The sequence below is a fragment of the Dermacentor albipictus genome, chromosome 1, assembly GCF_038994185.2.
Source record: "Dermacentor albipictus isolate Rhodes 1998 colony chromosome 1, USDA_Dalb.pri_finalv2, whole genome shotgun sequence".
NCBI classification, from domain to species: domain Eukaryota; kingdom Metazoa; phylum Arthropoda; class Arachnida; order Ixodida; family Ixodidae; genus Dermacentor; species Dermacentor albipictus.
This window is the reverse complement of record NC_091821.1, coordinates 114491672-114512400: the sequence shown is the minus strand read 5'-3', so window position 1 is coordinate 114512400 and position 20729 is coordinate 114491672. Positions and strand designations below refer to the sequence as shown.

General features: G+C 46.7%; 1 long non-coding RNA gene across 4 annotated transcripts in view; it reads right to left on the bottom strand.

Annotated features, from left to right (window-relative positions):
• Nucleotides 1-20729, bottom strand: part of LOC139055569 (uncharacterized) — a 135609-nt gene that overhangs the window by 91151 nt on the left and 23729 nt on the right. For all 4 annotated transcript variants that reach the window (XR_011511864.1, XR_011511862.1, XR_011511868.1 and 1 more), the window contains exons 6-7: nucleotides 10205-10390; nucleotides 10000-10057 (exon numbers count right to left, since the gene is read on the bottom strand). This is a non-coding gene — a long non-coding RNA (uncharacterized lncRNA). The remainder of the gene's footprint in view (nucleotides 1-9999; nucleotides 10058-10204; nucleotides 10391-20729) is intronic.

Genomic DNA, 20729 nt, shown 5'->3' with positions numbered 1-20729 from the left:
GTCACTGTTGGCCGTGCAGGTGTCAGTTATGCAACCGAAGGTTGATCCTGTTAAAGTTTCTGGTGGTGTGGGGTTTTCAGCGATCACGCACCGTTTGCTGTTACAAGTGTCGCTCAGCGAGGTTATGAGTTAGGAGCTCGAAGCTGTGGTCGGCAGATTCCTCGTTGGCACTCCGCAATTCTCCTCTCACGGCGGCGGGGTATGTTGCAGGAGCCGCGCGGTGCTTTTTATGCGAAGCATATTACGAGGGCTCAACCCAGCTCCTCAGGCGCGGCGGTGACCATGAAATCACGTGACACCGTGACGTCACGACAGAGGAGAAGTGGCTTTGGCTCAACTCTTGCAAGACGGGCTGGGTGGGAATCGAACCAGGGTCTCCGGAGTGTGGGACGGAGACGCTACCACTGAGCCACGAGTACGATGCTTCAAAGCGGTACAAAAGCGCCTCTAGTGAATGCGGTGTTGCCTTAGAAACGAGCTGTTTCTAAGGCTCAGGCGTGCGACGCTTGCTCAGGCGCACATTTCGTTGCCGCGCCGAACGCTGCGTTGCTCGACGCTCACCGCGTCCAATGCGGGGCGCGTAGTCGCTGGCGGGTCGACGGGAACGCTGTCGCGTTCCACTCTTGAAGGCGAAGCAGGGTAACGCATGAGTTGTTTCTTCGTCTAGCCGAACCAAATATAGCCAAGGAACAGCAGTTCACCAGGCTAAACAGTGGTTCAACAACTAAAATAAAGGCTAGTATGCTTCGCATCCTGGGCTTAACCTTAGCTAAGCCACAGCCATTTTTTCGTTGCGGGATGCTTTTCTCGTCGCGACGATAGATTTTTTTTACAAGTACTGACTAAGCAGGAAGGCACATGTAACCGACGAACGGAGGTCTTAGGAGACCCAAGGGGCAGTGGGGGGATCAAAGCTTGAATAAGGGCGGTCCGTAGGTTGGGGCTGCCGAGGCCGGTGCGTGCCAGGGAGTGTTCGCACGGACAGCTTGCCTGACACACGCAGCGGTGTCTCGCAAGGTCGAGATACTGAACAGGCACCTCTGCCCATCATCTTTCTTTTGTCCCGGTGCAGTGAACACGATTAACCAGAAGAATATGGACGGCATCCGGTGCACTGGCGAATGCGAGTGATGGCACATATAGCTCGCGTCGCCGGGCGTATTAGTAATACCAGAGTTAGGTATATTGACACGTGTACTTATCTTTATCGCGCAACCACGTTTTGCCGCTTAACAACTGTAATCGCAGAGCGAGGGACGCGCCTGCATGTATCCGACGTTTCTGGAAAGTTATCGACGCTTCTATCCGCGTGTCTGTTATCGCCGAACCTTGTGTTATCAGATTTCATCGCGTGACACGAATGGTGTAGAACTTTGTGGAAGACACGCGGGTCCCATCAGTTAATCTGGAACATTCGACGACTGATCTATAAAAGCCAACGCGCTTGACCCGCTGAGCAGGGGCTCTATTCTGGACACGCATGGCGGCTGGACGGCCGCCATTCTCCGCCATGTTTACTCTCTGATTGGCTGTCGAAAGGTCACGTGTTTTGAAATTTGTGCCGGGAAGCGGAAGTATAGCAAAATGCAATTTTGCGTTTTCATCAAGATGACGAAACGTGACGTGGAGCTGAAAATGTTATGGACTAATACATTTTTTGGGTCCTTGGCAGATATATTGTGATGTTAGCGCTTCAAAAAGAATGTGAGCGGTAGCGTGCAGAAGCCAGTGCAATGCATCTGCAATTGCGCGAATATGTGGTGGCGATTCAAGATATGCGCCATGCAAGCTTGCTGATTGGCTGAAGGAATATCTCATGAGGAGCGTCACAGGAAGGGCTGTTTCGTAAACGTCATTTTGATGATGCGTGACGTTGCGCTGGGCCGCCATTGCTGAGATTTTCCGCCATAATTGTTGCTGCGACGAGCCGCGCGAATTATGCTAATGGGCAGCCATATGCAATGGCAGCTGAGAGGAATGCGTATCGCCACATTTTCCCCGTCGTTTGGCACCACGAAAATCTTTTGTTCATAACGCGTGCTCATAGTATTTGCATCGCTCTCGGGTGGTGTTGGCATTTGTGTTTGGGGCCATCATTTTTTAAAAGAACGCGTTTATACGAAATAATATTGGTTGAACATAGCAAACTTTCGGCAATGTTGTCCACTTTTCACTGCTGCATTTGTATTGTAATCAAGATTAATGCCTTTTCGCACAATCAAAAGTTATGACAACGGCCTCTTTCTAATTTACAAAAAGAAATGTACGCAAGGCGGCGCCTTGAACTTTCCACCGTCGGTGCGAGTAACTAGCGAAATGAACAAGAGATGGCAGCGCCGGCGCTTGTGTCGCTCTAGTGGATATCTCTGGCGCGCGCAACGCTATCGATGATATTCGGCCGTTTCTCAACCAGCCGAGTCGGGCTGAGTCACTTGCGTTTCACGAGATAGCGATAACGTCGCCTAGAACGTGCGCGCATCACCACTGGTAGGTCGCGTATGTTGTCTTAAGCAAGAAAACAAGCGCGTTGGCGCCAACATGCCATGACTCATTCCGTTTTCCGGGGACACGCATCCTAGCTATTGAAGCAGACGATGGCTTGTACGCAGCAGACGACGGAAGCGAGAAGCGGTTTCGACGGAATAATCATAGGCTTTGAGATAGCTGCTTTATTTTTACTGCGGAGGAAAACTGTTTTGCTTTACCGATAACGCTATATTCAGTGCCTTCATTTCAGTTTCTTAGGCAAAACGTCAAGTTAGCGTCACGTTACGTAAGCAAAACTGGGCCACCAGCGCCATTTTGTTTGCGTCGCGCCTACGTCACGCACCGAAGAAAATGGCGGAATGTCCAGAATAGCGCCCCAGATTTTCGACGATCGCCGAGCGTGTTCGCCGCTTTCGTTGTGCTATAAGTGTAGCCTGTTTTGTGGGCACAGGTTCGCCCAATAAAAGCTAGTTTTGTATTCCACCGTACTGCTTCTTTCGTCACCTTCACTACCACCTGACATCTGGTGGAGGTGCTTGTGCGTTCATGTACCGAACGCCCCCACAAAGCCGCGATCCAAGCCCAAAGCCCGAGGACAAAACTAACATCGCCGAAGACCAGCGTGCTAGCCGCAGACTGCAAGGACTACCCCCAGAGCACGGACTTCTACCTGAGTCGACAAAGAAGATCGTGGTCAAAACAACCCCAATGGCTGCCCCAGCGTCCCCCGTTATCCTACAACAACCTCGGGACCCACCGACCTTCCATGGAGCAGCGACTGAAGACCCAGAATCCTGGTTGGAGACCTCTGAACGAATCGCTACTTTTAACAACTGGGACTCCGACGACAAGCTGCGGCATGTATACTTTGCCTTAGAAGATGCCGCCAGAACGTGGTTTGAGAACCGGGAGTCGACCTTGACGACATGGGACCTCTTCCGTACCGGCTTCCTGCGCACCTTTACGAGCGTCGTGCGCAAGGAAAGGGCCGAAGCCATGCTGGACGCCCGAGTGCAGCTACCTAACGAGAACGTCGCCATCTTCACGGAAGAAATGAAACGTCTGTTCCGCCATGCCGACCCGGATATGCCTGAGGAGAAGAAAGTCCGCCTTCTCATGCGTGGTGTGAAGGAAGAACTTTTCGGCGCAATGATACGAAGCCCACCGAAGACCGTAGAAGAGTTCCTTCGCGAGGCCACCAGCATCGAGAAGACACTCGAAATGCGGAACCGGCAATTCAACCGCCGTACAAGCTCTACCCCACTACGCCGGAGTTCAGTCACTCGCCGCCGACGACCTACGCGAGACTATCCGAGCTGTCGTGCGGGAGGAGCTACAAAAGCTGTTCCCATCATCACAGCCTCAAGTGGCTTCGATTGCCGATGCCGTACGTGAGGAGCTCCAACAACAACTTGGAGTAGCCCCTGAATCGCCGCAGCGTGAGCCGCAAGCGATGACCTACGCCGCCGTCGCACGCCGTCAAGGACCCCCTCCGCGACCGCGCCAGGGCCCTGTCACGCCACAGTTTCGTCGTCCGCCGCCGCCGCCGCCAGCACGACCACCCGTCGCCCAGCGCACCTACGCGAGGAAGACGGACATCTGGCGTGCTCCTGACCACCGCCCGCTCTGCTACCACTGCGGAGAAGCGGGTCACGTCTACCGACGATGTCCGTACAGGGAGATGGGACTGCGAGGTTTCGCCGTCAACGCGCCGCGTCCACAGCTTGGCGAGCGCCCACGTGACATCGCCGATTACCTCGCCGCTACTCAGTGGAGCCCTCGACGGCCGTCCTGTTCGCCATCACCAGGCCGCTACCTGTCGCCGCAGCGCCGACCATACACTGGCCCAGCCCGGGGCTGGTCAGCGAGCCCATACCCGGAAAACTAAAAGCAGCAACCGATGGAGGTGCGGTTGCTGTTCGTCGAACTGACCAAGATCCTCCGCCGCCGACGAAGACGACGAAGAAACCATCTCGACGACCTAATGACGACACGCCGCCGTCCCGACGAAGTCTGGAAGCCAAAACTACACCGACGAAAGACGACTTGACGACGCGACGTTCCAACTTCATTTCAACACGACGCAGCCGTGATCCAACGCCAAGACCTAACTGCAATGCCAGACAAAGAACAACCGACCCGACGTGCTTCTCGACGGCCACAAAGTCACTGCCTTAGTCGACACAGGGGCCGATTACTCCGTAATGAGTGGACACATCGCCGCCCAGTTGAAGAAAGTGAAGACCGCATGGGAAGGCCCTCAGATTCGCACCGCTGGAGGACACCTCATCACGCCGACTGGGATCTGCACGGCAAGAATAACCATTCATGACCGGACTTACCCTGCCACCTTCGTTATCCTCCAACAGTGTTCACGAGACGTCATTCTCGGTATGGACTTCCTGGACCAACACGGCGCAATCATCAACCTCAAGTCGAAGTCAGTAACGCTGTCGGAAGATAAAGCAATGCCGCCGGAGAGCCCTCGTAGTCACCACGCCTTGAGTGTGCTTGAAGATCAAGTGAGCATCCCGCCTCGCTGCAGCATTGTTATTTCGGTCAGCACCGAAACACCCGCTCACGTAGAAGGCGTCATCGAAGGCGACCAACGTCTACTGCTAGACCGTGAAATTTGCGTCGCAAGAGGGATCGCTCGACTGCATGGAGGGAAAACTGAAGTGTTGCTGACAAACTTCAGCCAGGAGTTCAAGCACATCAACAAGGGCACGACGATCGCGTACATCGAGGAAATTCTGGAAACAAGTAATGCGTTTGTCCTATCGGATTCCGCCGCATCTACCCCGACGACCATGGTTCCCGAACCAGACTACGACATTAATCCAAATCTCCCTATGATTAAGCAACAGCAGCTGAGAAGTCTGCTCCGACGATACAAAGGCTGCTTTTCGACGTCATCGAGGATTCGACAAACACCAGTCGCCAAGCATCGCATAATCACCGAGGAATGCGCCCGACCACTCCGTCAGAGCCCTTACCGAGTTTCGGCGCGAGAACGTGAAGCTATAAGAGAACAAGTCGACGAAATGCTGCGCGACGACATCATCCAGCCATCGAAAAGCCCGTGGGCATCCCCTGTTGTTCTGGTAAAGAAAAAGGACGGAACCCTACGTTTCTGCGTCGATTATCGGCGTCTGAACAAGATCACGAAGAAGGACGTATACCCCCTCCCACGGATAGACGACGCATTGGATCGGCTCTGCAACGCTAAATACTTCTCGTCCATGGATCTCAAGTCTGGCTATTGGCAAATAGAAGTCGACGAAAGAGATCGCGAAAAGACCGCCTTCATCACCCCAGACGCCCTCTACGAGTTCAAGGTTATGCCATTCGGACTGTGCTCGGCGCCTGCAACGTTCCAGCGCGTGATGGACACGGTTTTAGCAGGATTGAAGTGGCAGACCTGTCTCGTATACTTGGATGACGTCGTCGTCTTCGCCGAAAATTTCGACGTTCACCTTAGGCGGCTGGCAACAGTACTAGAGGCCATCAGGACATCAGGACTTACTCTGAAGCCGGAAAAGTGCCGCTTCGCTTACGAGGAGCTTCTATTTTTAGGCCACGTCATCAGCAAATCTGGAGTCCGCCCCGACCCGCAGAAGACAGCTGCCATAGCAAAGTTCCCACAGCCCATCGACAAGAAGGCAGTGCGCAGATTTCTTGGCATGTGCGCCTACTACAGGCGATTTGTCAAGAACTTTTCACGCGTCGCTGAGCCGCTGACGCAGCTAACTAAATGTGATGTCGAGTTCAAGTGGGAAACGCCGCAGGCCGAGGCATTTCAAGAACTCAAACGACACATGCAGTCGCCGCCCGTACTTGCGCACTTCGACGAGAACGCCGATACCGAAATCCACACTGACGCCAGTAGCCTAGGCCTCGGCGCCGTCCTTGTCCAGAGAAAAGCTGGACATGAACACGTGATAACTTACGCTAGCCGGTCGTTGTCAAAAGCGGAAGGCAATTATTCTACGACCGAAAAGGAATGCCTCGCCATCGTTTGGGCTACAGCTAAATTTCGCCCTTATCTTTATGGCAGGCCATTCAAAGTCGTCAGTGACCATCACGCCTTGTGCTGGCTAGCGAATTTAAAGGATCCCTCAGGACGGCTGGCACGGTGGAGCCTCAGACTACAAGACTACGACATCACTGTAACATACAAGTCCGGACGAAAACACTCAGACGCCGATTGCCTATCACATGCCCCCATTGACCCGCCGCCGCAAGATGACGAGGATGACGACGCCTTCCTTGGTATAATAAGCGCGGAAGACTTCGCCGAACAACAACGAGCGGACCCGGAACTTAAAGGCCTCGTCGATTATTTGGAAGGGCACACCGACGTTGTCCCCAGGGCATTTAAGCGCGGATTATCTTCCTTCACGCTTCAAGACAGTCTACTCGTGAAGAAGAACTTCTCACCAGTCCGCGCCAATTACCTTCTTGTTGTCCCGTCAGGACTTCGTCCAGAAGTATTGCACGCCCTACATGACGATCCGACCGCTGGACACCTCGGTTTTTCCCGGACACTATCGAGGATTCAAGAAAAGTATTATTGGCCGCGCCTGACCGCCGACGTCGCCCGTTATGTCAGAACATGCCGAGACTGTCAGCGACGCAAGACACCGCCGACAAGGCCAGCCGGATTACTACAGCCAATCGAGCCTCCTTGCCGACCATTCCAGCAGATCGGGATGGACTTGCTGGGACCCTTTCCGACGTCAACAACCGGAAATAAGTGGATCGTCGTGGCGACAGACTACCTCACCCGCTTCGCTGAAACTAAAGCCCTGCCGAAAGGTAGCGCAGCCGAAGTGGCGAAATTCTTTGTCGAAAACATCCTGCTTCGACATGGCGCCCCAGAAGTCCTCATCACCGACAGAGGAACGGCCTTTACAGCGGAGCTTACCCAAGCCATTCTGAAATACAGTCATACAAGGCACAGGAGGACCACGGCCTACCACCCGCAGACGAATGGCCTTACGGAGCGGCTGAATAAGACCCTCGCCGACATGCTAGCGATGTACGTCGACGTCGAACACAAGACCTGGGATGCCGTCCTGCCGTACGTAACATTCGCTTACAATACTGCGGTGCAAGAAACAACACAGATCACGCCGTTTAAGCTGGTTTACGGCAGGAACCCGACGACGACGCTCGACGCCACGCTGCCCCACATCACTGACGAAGAGAATGTTGACGTCGCTAGCTATCTCCAGCGCGCCGAAGAAGCCCGACAGCTCGCCCGCCTACGGATCAAGACCCAGCAGCGTACCGACAGCCGACACTACAACCTCCGAAGACGCTTCGTCGAGTACCAGCCCGGCGACCGTGTTTGGGTATGGACCCCGATACGCCGGCGAGGACTCAGTGAAAAGCTGCTGCGACGCTATTTTGGACCCTACAAGGTCATCCGACGTATTGGCGCACTAGACTATGAGGTCGTGCCAGACGGCATTTCGCACTCACAGCGGCGCCGCGCACGATCTGAAGTGGTCCACGTGGTGCGCCTTAAACCATTTTACGGACGCTGATGAACTTCCTTAGTTTGTTGTTTTCTTTGCTACGAGTGCTTTTCTTTGTTACTTTCGTTTGTTTGCAGCATCGGGTCGATGCTTTTTAAGAGGGGGGTAATGACACGTGTACTTATCTTTATCGCGCAACCACGTTTTGCCGCTTAACAACTGTAATCGCAGAGCGAGGGACGCGCCTGCATGTATCCGACGTTTCTGGAAAGTTATCGACGCTTCTATCCGCGTGTCTGTTATCGCCGAACCTTGTGTTATCAGATTTCATCGCGTGACACGAATGGTGTAGAACTTTGTGGAAGACACGCGGGTCCCATCAGTTAATCTGGAACATTCGACGACTGATCTATAAAAGCCAACGCGCTTGACCCGCTGAGCAGATTTTCGACGATCGCCGAGCGTGTTCGCCGCTTTCGTTGTGCTATAAGTGTAGCCTGTTTTGTGGGCACAGGTTCGCCCAATAAAAGCTAGTTTTGTATTCCACCGTACTGCTTCTTTCGTCACCGTCACTACCACGTGACAATATGAACCGTATGTCTAATACGCTTTGTTACGGTAACTTAAAGGAATGAGTCTAGAGGACGGTGTAGGTACGTTTGTTCGTTCCGTGTCTAATCCAATACCCCCCCCCCCCCCTCCACACACACACATACATATGCGTAGGCATTCTCTAAGCGAGAAGAAAAGGCCATTCAAATGGGGAATTATGGAAATAAATGCAGTTCGCATGTTTGCTTCTTGCACTGTTCTTGCCTAAAAGTTTTCAAAGATAGTGTCCAGAATGCACCAGTACTTTACTACTTTTACTTTTTACCCGCATGTGTTGCTGTGAGATCCTTGGTATGGCTGCGTGCAGCATTGTTAACACTTGGTGGAGGCATTTGAAGCGGTAGCCAAAAATATTAAGAACCATCCTTGCCTGCATGGATGCGTCCAATTTGTAAATGCATTGGTAACTGTTACTATTGGTTCAAAGTCCCCACATCTATAGCGGCAACTACCATAGCTCTAAATTGAATTTTTCCTTTATTGTTTCACAAGGTGTGTGATATCTACACACTATATGTGATGCGTTTTCGTTATTTACCCCAGTGTGGAGAGAGCATCATTAAATTGCTTTTTTTGCGTGGCTTGTTTTTTGGTTTGTTTCTGAATTCATCCAGCAGCAGTCTCATTATGCTAAGGTGACTCATGTAATGGCAATAATGAGCTTTCATTTTGCAGAAAAGCAACACATTTCCTGATCCATTCTTTGCTATCCCATTACTCGCATAACTTCGCAGAGAAGTCTACCTATATTGACTTGCTTGACCTCCACTAAAGAGTCTTGCACTTTCAAATACCATTCTTTCCTTAAAATCATTTGACACAACTCGCTTTCTGTACGGTAGGCTTCTGATACTATGCATTCACCATTTTTGCTTGTTGTTTCTGACTAGAAATGTCTTCTTTAATTTAGAGAGTAAATTTTACCTTTGGAACACACAGATGGACTTGCCATTGTATATCTGCATAACAGGAAAACATTTTTCATTGAACATTTGCAAAAAGCAATAGAAGATTGGTGAATGCAGATTTACATTGTGATTTGACTGAATGAGCCATAAAAGTAACTCATCTGACTTGGTAAATTGAAGCACATATTGGTGTGATGTGCGACATATGTTACACTAATGTGGTGGGTTCTCTTGCTTATACAGCAAAATAATCCGTGCGCCAGAAAAAAATACTTTTGCATAACTCTTGCACCCACTGATTTAAGGAAAATGAGCTGGAGCTGTCCACATGATCTACTTATTTTACCTGCGAGTATACTCGACAAAAATGTGTCCCAGCTGCTTAGTGGTACTTGAGATTATGTCAGTATTGCATATGTCCGTGTTGTCTAAAATAATTGAATTTTGAAAATTCTCGTAGGGATCTGATGTGCATATCTGCAGTTTATGGATTCATGTAAAAGACTCACCATCAAGTCCAAGTGAACGGGTTCCACAGGCCAGGAGTCGATCATGCAAATAGATTCACTGCACACATTTGTGACCAGAAAAAATATGTCACACGAATTGGCATGCAAGGAAGGTTTGGAAATATTGCATTGCACAGTTAATAATATGCCTACGCCATTAATATGTGGGTTCATGCACTCGATTTCGTGCGTATTAGGCACTCGCCTCTTGATTGCTTCCTGGCACAGAAATACTTGGCATCGGGCTGTTTTCCTGCTGTGGCCTTTGTAGAAGCATGATTGTTCGAAGTGCAAAAGTTAAACAGATTCTATTACTTGTTTGTAGTTTCACGCCAGTACAATTCCGGTGGCGCTTGCCCACCTGTCCAGCAATTCCCTACTGAAGAACAACCTGCAAATAAAAACACCGCTCCGCATGTAAAAAGTGCTCTACTTTGACGCTTCTCAAACGATTGTGATGCATCACAAGAGCGTATACTCGCGTGATGTTCTAAACAAGAGGATACATTCGTTTACTTACATGTGAAGGCTTTTTCAACACTTCGGGGTTTGGGTGGCACAAAAGGCACGAATGTGCCATAGCATCCCATGTCGTCGCGCGTTCACATGTCAAACCTAAACTGTACTGAACTACGGCACATCCGAAAACACAGAGATTCGAAACCGAAATTCGCGCTATGCTTTATTGAATGAATGTGTACATCGTGATTTATATAAATTACGCACTTAGCAAGCGCTTTCTGTGAACTTAATATTTCCACATCACCTTCGTAAAGTGATCAGGCATGTATTTTGTAATGATAAAGCATAAGGCGACCTGTTTTTGCATTCAGCCCTTTCAATAGTAATTGCGCTGGACACATTGACAAGTAGCAACAGGGCAGCGGCCTAGCGGTTCCCACTTATGCGGCCCAGCTTTTCCCTTAGGATTGGTTATATTAACTCTATGGTACAGGCAGACACCGCACACCGCTGCAACAAGCGTTTACGTGCCTGGCGCGGACGTTACGAATTCAAATTGACGCGAAGAGATGGCGCGCCGCCGTTGCTGCCATTGCGCATGCGCAGGCGCTCGGGGCGTCAAGGGCGTGCGCGCTCCGAGAGGTCAAAGCGCCTTTTCCTTTTTCATTTCTTTTCTCTCTCTCTCTCTGCGCGCCATGTCCGCGAGCTGGGTTGATATCTTTTTTTCCGTTTTCAGTTTTTTTTCGTTGATGAGGGAAATTCGCTGGCGCGTTGTATTACAATCGTCCAAGGCTATCGTATAGAACTGGAACACGCACTTGGATGAATGCGCTGTTTGTAAAAGCCGTTTCAAGGCCCGTCAGGCGCTTGCATTATCGCCAACTACGATGAGTAATACAGTGCATGTCTAGCATATCTTCCAGCGTACCTCCAAATGGGATACCCGCACGCATGTTAGCGCAAATTTTCTGTTCCGATGATAGGTCAAAGTAATCAGTACAGTAATGACGTACGCATATGCTTTGCCGCACAGGTATACCGTCTGCAAAGGACTGGGTGGGCTCAGAGGATTTGGCACGTATTTTAAGTGAACGAGAAACTTAAACAAATTAAATTGTAGGGTTTTACGGGCCAAAACCGCAATCTGACTACGAGGCACGCCGTAGTGGGGGACTCCGGAAATTTGGACCACCTGGGTTTCTTTAACGTGCACCTAAATATAAGTACACGTGTTTTTGCGCATTTCGCACCCATCGAAATGCGGCCGCCGTGGCCGAGATTCGATCCCGCAATCTCGTGCTTACCAGGTCAACACCATAGAATGAGAAACTTCGATGAGCTTATAGTGCAGAATATCAGTCAACGAAAAATCTACCAGATGTTAGTCATGCAGCCGAGATATGAGCACAACGTGAAAAGTATCTGACAATGGGACGACACACAACGCGCACACCACATGTGTGACATTGGTTCATCGCACACTCACAAAGTCTGCGTTGTCAGCTACAAACGTTACCAGTCTCTGTGCTGCTCGCTTGATGCCTGTTTGAAATCCGCTTGCAGCTAAAGTTGGCGTTCTTAAAGGGACACTAAAGTGAAAAATGATTTCTTCTGCATCAATAAATTACCTTTCTACAACACCAAAAACACCACTCCTACAACGATAAGACGTTGGGTAAGCCAGAAGAAGCGCAAGAACGAAATACAGCTGGCGACGCCTACTTAAGTTCCCGCACTCGGGGGCTGTGACGTCTTGGATTTTGATGGCTTCTTCTAGGGCGTACTAGTTATCGGTACAGATTGACTACATTGTATTCTAAAGGAACCAAATATTAAACATGGCAAGTTTCTTGAACCTTTATTCAGCCAACGCGGCCCAAACGCGAAAACAAACTTTGGAATCCCTGACGTCACGCTGACCTACCGGCGCTGGGGTTTCGGCGCGAAATTCAAATACTGATACCTGGACCTTCATTTTCTCATCTAATAATCAAACTATTTTTTTTAAATGACTGCCTGCAAGGTTCTCAAAGAATGCTTCACTAGTCCAAACTGATTTATTGTTTCGCTTTAGTGTCCCTTTAACGTCTATTATCACGATTGGATCACCGTTTTGTTTTCTTTATTCTGCTGCCGCCTAAGTCATTGTATGCCTATCTGTTAAGACTGTCTTGGGATTGCGGAGAGCGACTACGTAGATCATATCATGTGGTCAACAAACGCGGAGGTATACACTATGTGAATACTAATGTCTACAAATAGGCTCCAAAGCAATCTCAACAGTATACAACTCCAGTGGCTTATAGCTAACGTAGTTCCGTATTATCCGCCGGTACCGGCGCTTGGTTACAGCATGCACGGGTTGGGCCAAGATTAAGAAATTTTGTCTATAGTCAATTTATAGACGGCAGGTACACCTAAAGCATTGATTCTTTCACAGTATCGGCTGTTTTCCTAGTTCATCTCATGCTTTACCACTATCGGTATACGGACTGTTCGCTCAAGTTAAGATGACCTCTGGTGACGTCCCACCCTATGGCCTACAATGGTGGGGATATAGGAAACTGTGGAGAATAATTCAAATTACAAAGAAGTATACAGGATGTTTCCCTTAATTTAAGCCAAACCTTAAAATATGGAAATGCTACGTAGCTGGAAAGATTCAAGGTAATGTTATTTGCCAACGCTTCGAGATACTCAGATTATTCTTTGCGTTCCCTCTGATTATATAGTCTTAATTAATTAATCAACTTCTCAATTAATATTGATGAAAAGTCTCAATGCTAAAATTGTAGGACAACATGAGAAACTCCCGATATAGATTTCTGTTGCTCAACACGTGCTACTGCTCAAAAGCGTTTTCCAAGCGTGAAAGATCGACGCGCCGAATACACGCAAAGTGCCTCGAGTATATATATATATATATATATATATATATATATATATATATATATATATATATATATATAGATATATATATATATATATGTGTGTGTGTGTGTGTGTGTGTGTGTGTGTGTGTGAGAAGAAATTTAGAGATAGGGAGTAGACAAAACGAAATGTACACCTTATCAACTTTTGTCTATAGGTAGTCTATAGAGCGGAATTATAGAATCATCTTATCACATCATCTTATCGACTCCCATCTATAGACAAAGAATAGACAAAATATATAGAGGCTGTATCGTCTTTTGTCTGTAGGAAGTCTACAGATGGGAAGTCGAGAAAAAGAAACAAACTCCTTATCGACATTTTTCTATAACCGTCTGTAGAATGCGAGTAGAAAAAAAAATTACAGTATGTAGACTTCGTATCAACAAAAGCCCAAATCAATAGAAATGCAAAGACGTCTATAGGAAGTCTACAGACTTTCTATAGACAGTCTAAACTCATTTTTGTAAAGGAATATTCGGAACAAGATGAGGCATTTGTATGCTGCAGTTAAATCCGGAGACAACTCAATAGATCCTAATGGAATGCGAAGAGACTCAGCCAGTGAGAACCGCAGGTAAGGTAAACTTTCCAGAAGCGCTTGCGTTTAATAGTGGAAGTTAGTGTCAATTGGGCAGTAGTCGAGATACGCAAGAGACGTTTAGAGTATTGGTGAAAAAAAGAAAGCAGGGAAGAGAGCGATACGACCGGATCTGAAAGTCATAGCTAGCTGTGCAAGATACATATTGAAGGTAAAAAAAAAAGATTAAGGAGATGTATTCAAAAATGCTAGATAATCAACATGCATAGCATGCCTGATTAAATGGAACAGGCTAGGTGACTGTTTGTCGCCGCCCCGTTTCAAAGGGGTTGTCATTAAATCGTATTCGTCATCATCACATAGGGTGCTCCGTTCAGGGTGGCGACATTCATTGCTGATTTACATGCCACCGATTTTAGGCGCTTCCGCCATTGAGGTGCCCACATCTTCGCTCGCGCGCGTGCCAGAGCAAGCTCGCACAGTGGGTTGGTCGACGCCCTCTGAAACAGATGCCGGGATGTTGCGTATCCCTGTGCACGAATAACCCCAGGAATGGCTGGAGCATGTTTGTGTTTCTGAAAGAGCCAAAACGAAGGCTTCCCTGGATGGTCGACATCAAGAGAGACAAGTGGCAACCCACGAACTACTCGCGCGTATGCGATATGTGCGTACGTAAACGCTGAATTCGGCGCGCTTTTCCAGGCACGTGCAAAGTTTTTCGCACAGTTGAGCAACCGGCTAGCGTTCATCCCAAGAAAAGAAACGCGACTTGAAGAATTATACAGACACTTGGAAAAGAAAGTTCAGAAGCTCGGAAACAGCTTGGAAACTTTTGGGAAGAGTGTCAAGTTTCTAAACGAAGATCAAATACAAGCTCTGTCAAGAAATAGCCACCACGTCTTCGTCAAAATGATGTCAAAATATGGTTCAAATTATGTCTTTGTATCTGATCATGTACTCACCTTTTACTTTAAAATAAACGGTCCAATGGGGCAGGTCCGAGACCAAATAAGTTACGCTCTATCTGCCGTATTTTTTTTTTCTACAAAATATTTGGTAACCATCACCGTCTTCCTGATACGAACCCATCGCCTTAGCCCAGTGCCTACACGCGGCGCTGTTCAGGTTGCGGGTTCATTCCCGGTTGCTATAGGTGGAATTAGGGCGAAATGTAAAAACGCTGGTGCACTTAGATTAAGGTGCGTGATAAGTAACTCTATGTGTGTAGGAATCAATTCTCAGTCCCTTAAAACGGCGTGCTTATAATTAGGTCGTGGTTTTGGTACGTAAAACTCGGCAATTTCTCTCTCTCTTTTTTTTTCGTGGCACTAAGTAGCGCAATAAAAGCATTTGCGGCATCAAAGTCTCATTATTTAAGCGAAGCGTTCTTTAAAAAATTCCAACCCTTAGTCCGGAACAATACATTACCGAAAGTCTCACCACAGGAAAAGGCAGTAAAAGAATCATGCAGTGTGAGAAAACACCATCACATGTGCAAAAAAAAGTAAATAAATAAATAAATAAATAAAAAATGCCGACGATTACGTTATTTCCTAATGCGAAATCTGAGCGCAGCTCTACAGCTATTTCGACTTTTCGGTATATTGAGGCAAACAATTCGAGCAAGACCTGTATGTGCACTTAAAGAAAACTTTTTATTTTTCACACATATTCCTTCTTCAAGAAACATTCCACTCCCAGATCGTGATTGTCATGAAGGAAGCTTTGTGGTCGGAGTAAGAGATGTATATATGCTGTAGACTTGCTGCACCAATGCCTGGTTCGGCGTAGCGCACCTCTGGATTCTGGCGGCGACGGCGCTGAGCCTCTGCTCGCGCAGCTCGTTTAGCAGCAGCGGCAGACGAAGGACATCCACCGGTTGCCTCGCTCATGGCTCAGAAAGAACTGGCTGAGAATGAACTGTTTATATAGGCAGACGGAATGTGTTATAATATAAACCATCTGTGAGTCTCGGACAATCCGTCTCGTGCGGAACATTTCGCACCGGCCGCCGCAAACGGAGCGTAGCGTGTCGCAACTGCCTCGCTTATCGGGAGGCAGCGCGTAGCCGCATAGGAACGTTGCGCGGCGAAGAGAAGGCAGCGACTGACGGACGCCGCTGACGCTGCTAGCGAGTCAACTGAAGGTGGCTCCACAGAGAAAGACATTCGACAAGAGCGGACACTCCCATAGAGCCTAGAGGCCGAATTGACTGTAGCGCACCAAGCAGATGGAATTAACTCTTTCCAGTTTCGGTTTTGGGCGCGCGCTGTGCCAGCTACACTACTCGGCGCATTATTATTATTATTATTATTATTATTATTATTATTATTTTGCTTCTGTGGCTCAATCGCGCGGGCTGTTAGTGCGGAATTGTTTATTTAATTAAAATGAGTGCGACCGATCTTTGGAAGCCTACATCGAATCTGTGCCACGTGCAACTTCATAAAGTACACGTAAAATGCATTGTAAATGAGGAAATGTTTATTTGGCTGTATATACATGCTCATTCCGGGCTTTTGTGTGTTCACCCAACGTTGTGGCACAAGGTAAGCAGCAGCACTTCCCGTACCAAGCTCCACCGGACGGTGGAGTAAAAGTAATATACAAGCATGTGTAATTTTGGTATTTAGCCCTATGTAGGAACACTGCGTGTAGAGAAGAAACGGGTAGAAATGGTGAATAGGCGACATTACTAACAAAAGCAATTTACTTTTACATATACATGGCGTCGAAAATACCCGACTCATTCTAAGATGTACTACAAATTATGAAGAAAACATCTGATTTCCATGGCACTCCCCCATTCCCGGGCATTATTTCCTACACTGTAAGAGCCCAAATTCACGGTTGACTGCGCGTTTACAAAACAATTTGGCCTCAGTCGACGCCATAGTAAGCTACATACACAGAGGTGGCTATAACACAGGCTCTCAGCTAGACCATGCTATACGCTCGTAGAATGCTTTCTAGTCGCACTGTGTGAAGTGATTTTTAAAGAGAAATGGAAAAGATAAGTGCAGTGCCGTAACTGTCTCTCACAGGAGGACACCTCAACAGCACTGCACGGGGAAAGGGGTGTGGGGAGAAAAAGATGGAGATAGTGACCGGAAGTAAAAAGGAGAGAGAGACCGGAATAGAATTTCTCACCTTGCCGTAGTCCAATAGTGCAGTGGTGCCGTGTCTAAGTGCAGAAGGAGCGCACGAATACGCCGGTAACCCAACAAACATGCTACATCCAAAAGAGACGGGTGGCCCAACAGGCGAACTTCACATGCGCAACCGGCCTCGCTGGCTTCGGTAGGCTGTCTGGCGCATGACGCATGCATTTGCCGCGCCTATATATAGCGTGCCGTTTGCTTGTTGCTAGGTGACGCAAGAAAAATGAGTCGCAAGGTATAAGTGGATTTATACGCAAAACTTTTTAGTTTTAATGGAAAAGAATAACAAAAGAATAGGACGCTGTCCGTAAGTTAATTTCACGTTCTTTTTTCCCGATGCTCGCGTCACCTAACCGATGGGAGTAACACTAGCCATGACGTGTTTCCTGATGCCAGTTTTCACCGAGTGTCCCATCTTGTTGAATTTCTTTCTCTATGGTGGCTCTGCGTTTCGGCTTGGGAAGCGCGCACAGTGCGTGATCTGCTGATACCGAGCCGGCGCTTCGGCAACCGGAGAACACCGCGTTCTTTCGCGCGGTCGCCGCCACAGAGGAGGGGGGGGGGCAATGGGCACGCGCAGTGGCGAACGGCTGCGGCAGTAGCACATCATCAAGATCAGCCGAAACCGAGCCGGCGCTCTGGGGCCGAATCTTATAACGGTTCTGAATACGAACCGTTCGATTGGCCGCTTACATCACTAGATGTGCCACTCCCAAGCCGGTGGGGGAAGAAGGCGAGGACACGACCAATAGATGAGAGGGTGCTACCTCTGAAGTGCACGTCATCATATGATGAGCTAATCGAGGTATTACAGAACCTTTCTGCTTGCTAAATAAATGTGAAATATAAATTAAATAGTATTTCACAATTTCACAATTTATTTATTTATTAGTAAAAATACAGATAATTGCATGTGCGTAATATAATAAGGAGGTCCCAAAGTCAAAGACTGTATCGGGACCTCCTGCTAAAGACACTTATGATGTTATACAAAGTTTAAAGCAACAGTAGTATCGATGAGAACTAAGAGTAATATCAAAACATGTTTATAGCATATGAGTAATAAGAACACTTGTTAACAGCAGGACAATATAAATAACGGAATACAAAAAAAACGAGGAGAGTTTCAGTAAGTATTTATTATGAATGATTTTAGTTCTTTTTTAAATTGGTATAAATTTTTTGCATTTTTGAGGATAGGGGGTAAAGTGTTCCAAAGCGATATTGCGGAAAATTCCGCAGTCTGTTTACCATAGTTAGTTCGCACTTTAGGTAGAAGAAAATTATTATTGAGTGCAAATCTAGTGTGACTATGAGCTATTAGGTCACAAGGTGAGAAGCAGATTGACGGTAGTTCCTTAGTCATATATTTGTAGAATAAAATTCCTAAATTATATTTGGTCAGTTCGGAAATGGTTAGGATGTTGTTTTCATGTAGTACGGATTTTCCATTAGCAAAGCGTGAACTGCTTGTAATTATTCTTATGGATTGGTTCTGGATTACCTGGAGGGATGCCAAGTGAGTGTTATAAGTGTTACCCCAGCATAGTATGCCGTAGTTAATATGAGAGTGAATGAATGAGTAGTATAGCGAGATTAATGTATTATGTGTAAAGTAGCGACGAGTTTTAATTAGAACGCGAATACCGTATGCTATTTTCTTTTTGATGTGAGAAATGTGATGTTTATATTTCAAGCTGCAGTCAAGAGAAATCCCAAGAAAAGATGAGCATGGACTGGGAGAGATGGAGTGTGAGCCGAAAGTTAAAGAAGGGGAGAATGCCGAATGTTGTTGATGTGAGGAAAATACAACAAATTTAGTCTTAGTGGCATTAATTGATAATAGGTTGGCATTACACCAACTTAAAACATTTTATAGATCAGTATTTAGCTTGTTAATAAGAAGTGACATGTGTTTATCAGAGGAAAATATGGTAGTATCATCAGCGTACAGAATGCACTTAGTAGAGGACAAACAGTTAGGTAGGTCATTGATATAAATCAAAAACAGTAGTGGTCCTAAGATGGATCCTTGAGGTACGCCAATGTTAGTGGTTTGTTCTCTGGAGTAGACGTTAGATACAGACACTATTTGAACCCTATTTGATAAGTAACTTTTTAATAATGAGAGCGCACGACCACGAACACCAATAGCCTCAAGTTTAGAAAAAAGGATAATGTGGTTTAAGCAGTCGAATGCCTTTGTTAGATCAATGAAAACTGAGCCTGCAAATAGACCATCGTCAATTATTTTTTTTAATTGATCGGTTAGATGTATGAGTGCCAAATCTGTGGAGTATCCATTACGAAAGCCAAATTGGCATGAAGAGAGAATGCTAAATTTAGTGAGATATTTGGTTAGACGCATTGCGATTAATTTCTCCAGAACTTTGCCGAAAAAGCGTAAAATACAAATAGGGCGGTAGTTATGTATTAATGTACTGTCACCTTTTTTTAGAACTGGAATGACTTTACCGCGTTTGAGCTCGTTAGGAAACACACCAGTCTTGAATATCGAATTAGTAATATGAGACATGATATCAGAAATTAGGTGGGCAATCATTTTAATGGTAGCAGGTAGAACTTCATCTATTCCAGCACTGGTGGGTTTTAGGCGACATATAACGTTATATATTTCTTCTGGCGTTGTGGGGAAAAGAAAAAAATGTGTGAGGGAGACGATTAAGTTGAGTGACTTGTGAAGGAGAGGGTGGGTCATTATCAAAAAAGTAGGAGCTGAAGGCGTTGGCTATTTTGTTAGGGGAGTTATATTCCGAGTTATTGTATATAATTTTTGATAGCTGCTCTGGTTTAGAATTTCTGTTTAGAAAGGAGTTGACGATGTTCCATTTCAATTTGCTGTTATTGCCGGCTTGCAAAATTTTTTGTTCAAGATATAATCGTTTTGCCACTTTTAACTGGTTGTTTATAGAGTTACGTAACCTTTTATATCGTGCAATTAATTTGGTATTAAAAGGCTGGTTTTTAGTTTTTTTGTACAGGTTATCGAATTTACGCAAAGCTGCTAATAACTTTTTAGACATCCATGGATTGTGAGAGAATGCAATGGTTTTTTTACATTTCCTTTTACAAGTGAATTTATGAATAAGTGATATAATTACAATAAGAAATTTAGCAAATGCTTTTTGAGGATCATTATGAGTTTTTATTTCAGACCAGTCTATATTAGCAATGGCAGTAATGAAGCTCTATTTGTCCAGAACGTATTTGAAGTGTGGAAGAGGGCAAGGACTCGAGTTATGTTTAAAACGTAGAAGCAATGGGTAGTGATCTGTTATGTCCATATCAAGAACTTTTGCCTCTGGTGAAGTTATTAAGTTAGATAGGACATGATCAATTAGCGTTCCTGTGCCACTAGGAACCTGTCGTGTAGGAACATCAATTAAGCATTCATATCCGTAGCTTTGTAGTAGACTGGTGTAAGAAATAACTGTTGGTGATGTGCCATTGAGTAGGTTAATGTTGATATCACCCATTATAATTACATTTTTATTTTCTAGTGAAAGGGTATGTAAAGTATGATCAAGATTGTAAAAAAAGTCGTCGACTGATGATGAAAGCGAACGATAAATGCATCCAAATATGAAATCTCTGTTATCATTAGAGGGAGAACA